The following is an 11,623-nucleotide window of genomic DNA, read 5'->3' on the forward strand; positions in this document are numbered from 1 at the left end:
GACTCTCCCCTTGGCCACCCAAGTAGCTGGGATTATATGCTGTTTCTTCTTTTTACATCAAAGGGGCAGTAAGTGAATCCTGTATTCTGGTTCCCTATATACCATCATAATGTGTCAGGCACATAACTTGAACAAAAAAATTCAAATTAAGCACTGGGATTCAAGTTTATCTTCCTACATCAATCCCTCTTTGCTATTTTTTGTATTCTTTAATGACAATAACACAAATTACAGGAAATATCCTGTATATTAAGAATTAACCCCACCTATCTATACAAATCTTACCTTCTTTAATTTCTGTTCTCTGACTTGGTGAAACTTTGAGATTTCTCAGGAGCAAAAGAAATACATTTTAGCAACCATGACTATAGAAATTTATGGAGATATTATAAGACCAACTTCCCCTGATCACGAAGATGACATCTCAATTTATTTTTTTCTTATGGACTTTGTTATCAATCACTGACTGAAATTTAAGAATGATGTCACCTATAAAGAGGTACCACTTCCTCCCTATCTTTTATTAACCTCATTGCCCAGAATAATTATAGTGACAGATAAGAGAAACTGCCCTAACATTTTATCATGTAACTTATCTCCTGATAATTTGGGGACCTATTGTTATTGTTACTTTTTCTGTCTTTCTTCTAACTGCAAGGAAATGAATTCTCCATCAACCACATGTAATTCCTTCCCTCAAATTATGACTCCCTAGGAAAAGTCTGCTAGCTTATTATAAAATGATTCTTAAGAGACCCAGTAGTTTAGTTTACTGTCCGATAAATAACTCCAAGAGAATACAGGATTACCTTTTTTTCTCTATGTAGCTCACAACATAATTTGGTGATTGTTGTTTGCAGTGTGGTGGAGAGGTTCCTGAGTAACATGATCGAAACTATACATGTTTCTCATCAGGTGTGGAGAAACATTTCTCTGAAGCTCTTCATTGATATTTTGTAGTTCATTCACTTTTTCCATTTCTATCTTCAAAGTTATGTAAACTTCACTTTTAAAAATGACAAAAAAATTGTAAACTCTCAGTAGAACCATCATCCTTTATCATTTGCAGAACTAATATTAAGATTAAAGGGTAGGGAAAGCCATTACTCTGCAGGAGTGAGGGAAAGACACTGCATTCCACATTGTAAGTCCCTCTTGTGGGAGTATCACCTATCATTATTACAAATCTTCCACTCAAGGAATAAACTTTTGTTGTTAAATATTTGAAATTCTAGGTACTTTCTCTTGTAACTGAAACAGGGCTAGTACATGCACATGCTTCCCAAGACTCCCAATCCAATGAGCAGGAGAAGGCACAGAAGAGTCAGAAACAAGGTTGCTGGATGCCATACACGAGAGGGAGCGGGAGGTGCTGTGGAAAGCAAAATTAACAGGGAGATCTAAACCTGGTGCACACTTTCATTTGAATTATTTGCTCATTCATTCATTCATTCACTTTACTTTTAAATCCTAATATGCCTATTGGAAAGGAATGGATTTGTTAGACATTCAAGGGTACTTTAAAAATATTTTAAAGAATATGTCAAGAATAAGTCAAAATCACTGATTTGTATGTAAATTGATTCTGGCATGAGAAGCTGTTAACTGGTAGACATTCAAAAAACAGAGAAGCAAAAACAGAATTTATAATAGAGAATGGAGAACACCAGTCAATCTAGATATAGTATACTTTGTTTGTACAAATTTGGGAAAAGTGAGTAACTGGAAATTAACAGAGAAGCCAATATGAGTAGTTTTTGCTTGAGTAGACAATTGTGGCATGTCAGGAAAAACAATTTCAGTTGTTTATGTATCCCTCCAGTAATTCTGAGAGTTTAGCTGCAGAATAAACAAGATAGGCTGTCTCTTTGTAATGTCTTTGGGTGTCCTAGTAGCCTTTGGTCTTAGTCCAGATGTACACCATTTTTTATTGTAATTTTTCAAATTTTTTTCATGTTTTTTTTTCCACAGGAAACTTTTATTGAATGCTTCCTTTTTAGTGACTAGGGAAGTAAAAAATAGATCATTTCTCTATTTAAAAAACCGGGAATTATACACTTTATATTTTGAACGAACTATTATTGTGACTATGTTATTTAAATCAACATTATGTATACAGGTAAAGACTAGCTAGGCAGAAGTTTGCTGCAGACACTAAATGATTTAATATTTGTAATGCAATTAGAACAGAACTGGCACAGGACAAACACCTGGAAATTGTATTTAAATATATACTTAAATGTATATTTAATGACATGAGAATGTCTGGGGAGAGGGGCCATTTTAGAAGAAAAATAAATATTACTATTTTTGCCATTTTAAATTTATAATGAGATTAGAACTCCTTATGTAAATGTGAAAGAGGCGCTTTATTTTCTAGTCTTGAGATCCAGGAAAAGGTCATACAGAGATATTTGGGAGTCACTCTATTTAAAGTCAAACAACTCAATGAGATAGCTTAGAAGAGTTATTGAGGGATGCAATACAAGTGGACCCAGAACGAGCTTCAGAGTATTCCATCTTCTAGAGTTTGATGTAGAAGGAAGACTCAACAAAGGCTGAGGAGGGGCAGGCATGGTGACAGGAGAAACCATGAGGGTGTGTCCAGAAAGATGTTTAACTTTTTCATTTAGAAAACTGTTTAACTTTTGAATGCTGCAAGGAAGTGAAGTAGTGGAAGAAACATGTAACCGTTGGGATGAAACAGGCAGGCTATCAGTGACCTAAAGCTTAGTCTTCATGGAACCAAGGGGTCAGAAGCCAAATAGAGTTGGCTGAGAACAGAATGGGAAGTGAAGAACTGAGAGTCAGTGGCCAAAGATAATGCTTTCAAAAGTTGAGCTGCAAAAGTAAACAAAGAAGTTAAATAATAATGGAAAGGTTTAAGTGGTCAAACAAGGATTGTGTTTTGTTATAATAGCAGTAGTAGAGTATGTTGGTGCACTTTAAAATAGAAAACAAAGAAGGAAGAGATAATAATGACACAGGAGAGAAAAGAAAAAATTATAGAAGTCTGTCTTTGAAAAGAACACATGAACTGAAAATCAGAACAAAATGAAGAGCTGTCATTTCATAAGTAGATACTTATCATAAATACTATCTGGAAGGAAGGCATGGTAGGATAGAAATTTTAATAACAGAAATAAAAAGTGTGGGATGATGGTTTTTTCCCCACTAGAGGAAAGGAGAGAGTAACTGGGGTAGAAAATGTGTGTATTTTTCACCAGCAATATTCAACTCCAGGGCAGATTGGGTGGATATTTGTGTTTGACCAGAACTGGAGTTGTTTTTATTTATTTGTTTGGTTTTTTGTTTCATTTTGTTTTGATTTGAGACAGGATCTTGCTGTATTACCCAGACTGGAATATAGTGGCCTGATCATAGCTTACTGCAGCCTCCAACACCTGGGCTCAAGTACTCCTCTTTCCTTAGCTTCCCAAGCAGCTAAGACTATGAGTGCCCAGTTAATTTTTTAAAAAATTTTTTGGAAATAGGCACAGGCAAGGACTTCATGACTAAAACACCAAAAGCATTGGCAACAAAAGCCAAAATAGACAAATGTGATCTATTTAAACTCCAGAGCTTCTGTACAGCAAAAGAAACAATCATTAGAGTGAACCAGCAGCCAACATAATGGGAAAAAATTTTTGCAATCTGCCCAACTGACAAAGGACTAATATCCAGAATCTACAAAGAACTAAAACAGATTTACAAAAAAAAACAAAGCAACCCATTCAAAAGTGGGCAAAGGATATGAACAGACACTTTTCAAAAGCAGACATACGTGAGGCCAACAAACATATGAAAAAATGCTCATCATCACTGGTTATTAGAGAAAGGCAAATCAAAACCACATTGAGATACCATCTCACGCCAGTTAGAATGGCGATCATTAAAAAATCTGGAGACAACAGATGCTGGAGAGGATATGGAGAATTAAGAACACTTTTACAGTGTTGGTGGGAGTGTAAATTAGTTCAACCATTGTGGAAGACAGTGTGGTGATTCCTCAAGGACCTAGAAATAGACATACCATTTGACCTAGCAATCCCATTACTGTTTATATATCCAAAGGATTATAAACCATTTTATTATAAAGACACAGGTTCATTGCAGCACTTTTTACAATACCAAAGACCTGGAACCAACCCAAATGCCCACTGATGATACACTGGACAAGGAAAATGTGGCACATATACACCACGGAATACTATGCTGCCATAAAAAATGATGAGTTCAAGGATCCCAAGATGGTCAAATAAGAGGCAGCTCCGGAAAGCAGCTCCCAGTGAGAGAGACTCAGAAGCTGAGTGAGTGGTCTCAACAATTCCAAACGAAGTGCCAGGTTCATTTTGTGGGTCTGGTTGGACAGTGGGCATAAACCATAGGGCAAGTCAAGGTAATGTGGGGCACTGCCCCACCCAGAAGGAGCATGCAACCAACTGGAGGACCAGGGATCTCCCACTGTGGGACTTCGGTTCAGATAGAGCCCTCCACCCAACCCCTCTACAACCCACAGAACAGGAGGTCTTCACTGGGCTGAAAAGCCTTAGTGAGCTGCCTGAACAGAGCAGAACAGCAACTTCAGCCACTGCTGGGCCTCTCAGCATAGATCTAGGTGGAAGCACTGGCTGACACCGAGAAAGCCAAAAAGCCAGTGGCACAGAGCTGCCTGCCCCCCAGTAAGAAGGGGAATGGAATGCAGGAAAACAGCCCAAATGGCGGGATGGGTCCCCCTCCACACAAAGCCCAGGAGGCCAAAAAACTCTCCAGTGTTTAGGCACCCAGAACGTCAGCTAGAGAGCCACCAGGAACAACCCAGCTCAGTGGGTGGAAGGGAAGCTGCCTTTGCAGAAGCCAGCCTAATTTTCCTGAGTGAATAACAGACATAGCATCTCCACTCAATCTGTGGCAGCCCAGCAGTGCCTCTGCAGGCAGACAAAGGAAAGGCTGCCTCCCCAAGCAGCTACCAGAGATCAAAACTATATATCCAAGGGATAGGGAGAAACAAGCGCAAGAAGAATGAAACCATCAAAAACCAGAATGTCTCTCCCCCACCACAAGATCATGACTCCTCACCAGCAGGTGAACAAAGCAAGATGGAGAACAAATTTGACAAATTGACAGAAGCAGGCTTCAGAACGTGGGTAATAACAAACATCTCTGAGTTAAAGGAACATGTTCTATCCCAATGCAAAGAAACTAAAAACTTTGAAAAAAGTTAGATGAAATGCTAACTAGAATAACCAGCTTAGAGAAGTACATAACTGACTTAATGGAGCTGAAAAACACACCACAAGAACTTCATTAAGCATACACAAGTTCCAATAGCCAAATAGATCAAGCAAAAGAAAGGATACCAGATATTGAAGATCAATTCAATGAAATAAAAGAAGAAGGCAAGAAAAGAGGACAAAGAGAGAAAAGAAATGAACAAAGCCTTCAGGAAATATGGGATTACATGAAAAGACCTAATCTATGCCTGATTGGTGTACCCTAAGATGACGTGAAGAATGAATCCAAGCTGGAAAACACTCTTCAGGATATTATCCAGGAGAACTTCCCCAACCTAGCAAGGCAGGCCAACATTCAAATATAGGAAATACGGAGAACACCACAATGATACTCCTCTAGAAGAGCAACCCCAAGGCACATAATCATCAGGTTCACCAGGGTTGAAATGAAGAAAAAAATACTAAAGGCAGCCAGAGAGAAAAGTTGGGTCACCCACAAAGGAAAGAACATCAGACTCACAGCGTATCTCTAGGCAGAAACCCCACAAGCCAGAAGAGAGTGGGGGCCAATATTCAACATCCTTAAAGAAAAGAACTTTCAACCCAGAATTACATATCCAGCCAAACTAACCTTCATAAGTGAAGGAGAAATGAAATCCTTATGGCAAGCAATTACTGAGAGATTTTGTCACTACCAGACCTGCCCTGCAAGAGCTCCTGAAGGAGGCACTAAACATAGAAAGGAAAAACCAGTACTAACCAATGCAAAAAAGAACCAAATGGTAAATACCAATGATGCAATGAAGAAATTATGCCAACTAAAGGGCAAAACAACCAACCAGTAATAAAATGGCAGGATCAAATGCACACATAACAATATTAACATTAAATATAAATGGACTAAATATTCCAATCAAGAAACACAGACTGCAAATTACAGTTAGTGCTCGACTTATGACCACAGTCGGGATCGCGGACTGGTCATAACACGATTTGGTTGTAAGTTGAGTAGGCTATATGTACAGTTGAAATGGTGCACGTGGAGATGGTAGTGCTGCCAGAAGCTGGTCCGCACTGTTGTACGCACAGCTGGGCAACGTTTGCACTGCCAGACGCGGAGCAGTCATGGCTAGCAATTGTGGTCGTAAAGTCGAATGGTCGTAAGTTGCATAGGTGGTAAGTTGATCAATACCTGTAGATAAAAAGCCAAGAACCACCAGTGTGCTGTATTCAGGAGACCCATCTCACTTGCAAAGACACACATAGACTCAAAATAAAGGGATGGAAGAAGATTTACCAAGCAAATGGAGACCAAAAAAAAAGCAGCGGTGGTAATCCTAGTCTCTGATAAAACAGACTTTAAACCAACAAAAATCAAAAGAGACAAAGAAGGGCATTACATAATGGTGTAAGGATAAATGCAACAAGAAGAGCTAACGACCTTAAATATATATGCACCCAATACGGGAGCACTTAGATACATAAAGCAAGCCCTTAATAAGCTACAATGAGACTTAGACTCCTGCACAATAATAGTGGGAGACTTTAACACTCCACTGTCAATATTAGACAGATCAACGAGACAGAAAGTCAACAAGGAAATCCAGGACTTGAATGCAGATCTGGACCCAGCAAACTCAGTAGACAGTTACAGAACTGTTAACCCCAAATTCACAGAATATACATTTTTTTTCAGCACCACATCACACTTACTCTAAAATTGACCACATAATTGGAAGTAAATCACTCCTCAGCAAATGCAAAAGAATGGAAATCATAACAAACAGTCTCTAGGACCACAATGGAATCAAATTAGAACTCAGGATTAAGAAACTAACTCAAAACCGCATGACTTCATGGAAAATGAACAACTGGCTCCCGAAAGTAGACTGGATAAATAATGAAAGGAAGGCAGAAATAAAGATGTTCTTCAAAACCAACAAGAACAAAGACACATTGTACCAGAATCTCTGGGACACATTTAAAGCAGTGTCTAGAGGAAAACTTATAGCAATAAATGCCCATATGAGAAGCAAGGAAATATCTAAAGTGGACATCCTATCATCAAAATTCAAAGAGCTAGAGGAGCAATATTAAAAAAAAACTCAAAAGCTTGCAGAAGACAAGAAATAACTAAAATCAGAGCAGAACTGAAGGACATAGAGACACAAAAACCCTTCAAAAAATCAACAAATCCAGGAGCCGGTTTTTTTTAAATTTCAACAAAATAGACCACTAGCCAGACTAATAAAAAAGAAAAGAGAAAAGAATCAAATAGAGGTAACAAAAAGGGAACATCACCACTGATTCCACAGAAATACAAACTACCAGCAGAGATTACTGCAAACAACTCTATGCACACAAGCCAGTAAATCTGGAAGAGGTGGATACATTCCTGGATACTTGCACTTTCCCAAGACTGAACCAGGAATAAGTTGAATCCCTGAATAGACCAATAACAAGGGCTGAAGTTGAGGCAGCAAATAGCCTACGAACTAAAAAAAAGCCCAGGTCCAGATGGGCTTTACAGCCAAATTCTATGAGACATACAAAGAGGAGCTGATACTATTCCTTCCGAAACTATTCCAAACAATAAAAAAGAGGGAACACTATCCAACTCATCTTGTGAAACCAACATCATCCTAATACCAAAACTGGGCAGTGATGCAACTACAAAAGAAAACTTCAGGCCAATATCCATCATGAACATAGACACAAAAAACTTCAATAAAATACTGGCAAACAGAATGCAACAACAAATCAAAAAGCTTATTCATCATGATCAAGTAGGCTTCATCCCAGAGATGCAAGGCGGGTTCAACATATGCAAGTCTATAAATGTAATCCATCACATAAACAGAACCAAGGACAAAAACCACATGATTATCTCAACAGATGCAGAAAATGCCTTCAGCAAAATTCAACAGCCCTTTGTGCTAAAAGCTCTCAATAAACTAGGTATCGATGGAACATATCTCAAAATAATAAAAGCTATTTATGACTAACCCACAGCCAATATCATACTGAACAGGCATAAACTGGAAGCATTCCCTTTGAAATCTGGCACTAGACAAGGATGCCCTCTCTCACCATTCCTATTCAATATAGTATTGGAAGCTCTAGCCAGAGCAATCAGGCAACAAAAAGAAAGGGTATTCAACTGGGAAAAGAGGAAACCAAATTGTCTTTATTAGCAGATGACATGATTGTATACTTAGAAGACTCCATCATTTCAGCCCAAAATCTGAAATTGATAAGCAACTTCAGCAAAGTTTCTGGATACAAAATCTCTGTGCAGAAATCACAAGCATTCCTATATACTAAAAACAGACAAACAGAGAGCCAAATCAAAAGTGAACTCCCATTCACAATTGCTACAAAGAGAATAAAAAACCTAGGAATACAACTAACAAAGGATGTAAAGGACCTATTCAAGGAGAACTACAAACCACTGCTCAGGAAAATAAGAGAGAACACAAACAGATGGAAAAACATTCCATGCTCATGGTTAGGAAGAATTAATAATGTGAAAGCTGCCATTCTGCCCAAAGTAATTTACAGATTCAACGCTATCCCCATCAAGCTACCTATGACCCTCTTCATAGAACTGGAAAAAACCACCTTAAACTTCATATGGAACCAAAAGAGAGCCCGTATAGCCAAGTCAATTCTAAGCAAAAAGAACAAAGCTAGAGGCATCACATTACTGACTTCAAACTATACTACAAGGCTACAGTAATCAAAACAGCATGGTACTGGTCCAAAAACAGGGATGCAGAGCAATGGAACAGAACAGAAGCCTCAGAGGTAATGCCACACATCTACAACCATCTGATCTTTGACAAACCTGACAAAAACCAGCAATGCAGAAAGAATTCCCTATTCAATAAATAACATTGGGAAAACTGGATAGCCATGTGCAGAAAGCAGAAACTGGACCCCTTCCTGACACCTTACACTAAAATTAACTCCAGATGGATTAAAGACTTAAACATAAGACCTAACATCATAAAAACCCTAGAAGAAATCCTAAGCAAAACCATTCAGGACATAGGCATAGGCAAGGCCTTCATGACTAAAACACAAAAGCATTGGCAACAAAAGCCAAAATAGACAAATGTGATCTAATCAAACACCACAGCTTCTGTACAGCAAAAGAAACAATCATTAGAGTGAGCCAGCAACCAACAGAAAGGGAAAATTTTTTTGCAATCTCTCCATCTGACAAAGGGCTAATATCTAGAATCTACAAAGAACTAAAACAGATTTACAAGAAAAAAGCAAACCCATTGAAAAGTGTGCAAAGGACATGAACAGACACTATTCAAAAGAAGACATATATGAAGCCAGCAAGCATATGAAAAAATGCTCACCATCACTGGTCATTAGGGAAATACAAATCAAAACTACATTGAGATACCATCTCATGCCAGTTAGAATGGTGATCATTAAAAAATCTGGGGGAGGACCCGAGATGGCCAACTAAGAACAGCTCAGGATTGCAGCTCCCAGTGAAAGTGCAGAGGGTGAGTGGACTCCGCATTTCCAGACGGATTTTTATTGCCCACAGACCAGGAGATTCCCAGGCAGAGGAGCCCCACAGGTCGCCAGCAAGGCTGTTTTGGCCAGCGCAGCTGCTTTGCCAGCGCCTTGGCGCAGGGGTTCTCCATACAAAATACACTGCTCCAGGTGCCCTTTTAGCTGGTGATTGGAGACCTGGGAAGACAGATTGCTCATTCATCTGATTTAAAAAGGAACTGAAACAGGGAGCCAGGCCAGGACATTCCTGGGCAAAAAAAACGGCCACAAATCTCAGCACCGCTGTTTCAGGCAGTGATGCACGGGAAATGGCACAGATCCCGGTGCCTTTTCAAACACAGACTGTGAGTCAGGGAGTCAGGTGATCAGGCTCGGCTGGACCCACCCCCACAAAAAAAAAAAAAAAAACAAAAAAACACATAGAAAACCCCCAGGGTTAAGAGTTTCACAGCAAGCACAGCTGAAGCTGGGACAGTCCAGCTCTGTGGTGGGGGAGAGGCGTCTACCATTACCGAGACACTCCACCACTATGGAGGTAGTCCACCATCACTGAGGCAGCCCACCGTTGCTGAGGCAACCTGCCATTACAGAGACAGTCCACCATTACAAAGGCAGGCCACCATTGCCGAGGCAGTTCAAACTACACCCATATAAACAGGACTGCAGGGAAGTTCACACGGCAGCTGGGCGGAGCCCACAGCAACTCAGCAAAGCCTCTGCAGGCAGACAGTAACTAGGCTGCCTCCCTGATGGGCATGGCAGCCCTAAAAAAAAAAAAAAAGGCAGCAGCACAATGGAAACTCATAAATAAAGCCCTAACTCCCTGAGACAGAGCACGTGGGAACAAAAAGGAGTTTATGAGTTCTGCTACAGCAGACCTAAACATATCTGTCCAGCAACTCTGAATGAAAAACGGAGCTCACAGCTCAGCACTTGAGCGCCAATAAAGGACAGACTGTCTCCTCAAGCAGCACCCTGACCCCCATATGTCCAAAGAGTCACCTCATAAAGGAGAGAACAGACTGACATTTGGCGAGTATCCTTCTGAGACAGATAGCAGAAGAAACTGGTAGCAACCCTTACTATTCTGCAGCTGCTGCAGGTGATCCCCAGGCAAGCAGGTCCTGGAGTAGACTTCAGCAGTCCTAAAGCAGAGGGGCCAGGCTGTGAAAAGGAAAACTAAGAAACAGAAATAATTTCATCATCCACAAACTGGAAGTTCACCCAGAGACCCAATCTGAAAGTCAGCAACTACAAAGACAACAGGTGGATAAATCACAAAGATGGGAAAAAAACGGAGCAAAAAAGATGAAAACACTGGAAACCAGAACACCTCTCCTCCTACAAGGTATCGCAACTCCTCACCAGCAAGGAAACAAGGCTGGATGGAAAATGAGTGTGATGAAATGACAGAATCAGACTTCAGAAGGTGGGTAATAAGCAACTTCTGTGAGCTAAAAAACATGTTCTAACCCAATGCAAAGAAACTAAGATCCTTGAAAAAAGATTTGACGAAATGCTAACGAGAATGGACAACATAGAGAGGAATATAAGTGAATTGATGGAGCTGAAAAACACAACACGAGAACTTCGCAAAGCATGCACAAGTTTCAACAGCCGAATTGACCAAGCAGAAGAAAGGAAATCAGAGGTCAAAGATCAACTCAATGAAATAAAATGAGAAGGCAAGAATAGAGAAAAATGGGGAAAAAGGAATGGACAAAGTCTCCAAGAAATGTGGGACTATGTGAAAAGACCTGATCTACATTTGATAGGTGTACCCTGAATGTGACGAAGAGAATGAATCCAAGCTGGAAAATACTCTGCAGGATATCATCCAGGAAAACTTC

This window comes from Cebus imitator, unplaced genomic scaffold (assembly GCF_001604975.1).
Source record: "Cebus imitator isolate Cc_AM_T3 unplaced genomic scaffold, Cebus_imitator-1.0 Scaffold1010, whole genome shotgun sequence".
Taxonomy (NCBI): Eukaryota; Metazoa; Chordata; class Mammalia; order Primates; family Cebidae; genus Cebus; species Cebus imitator.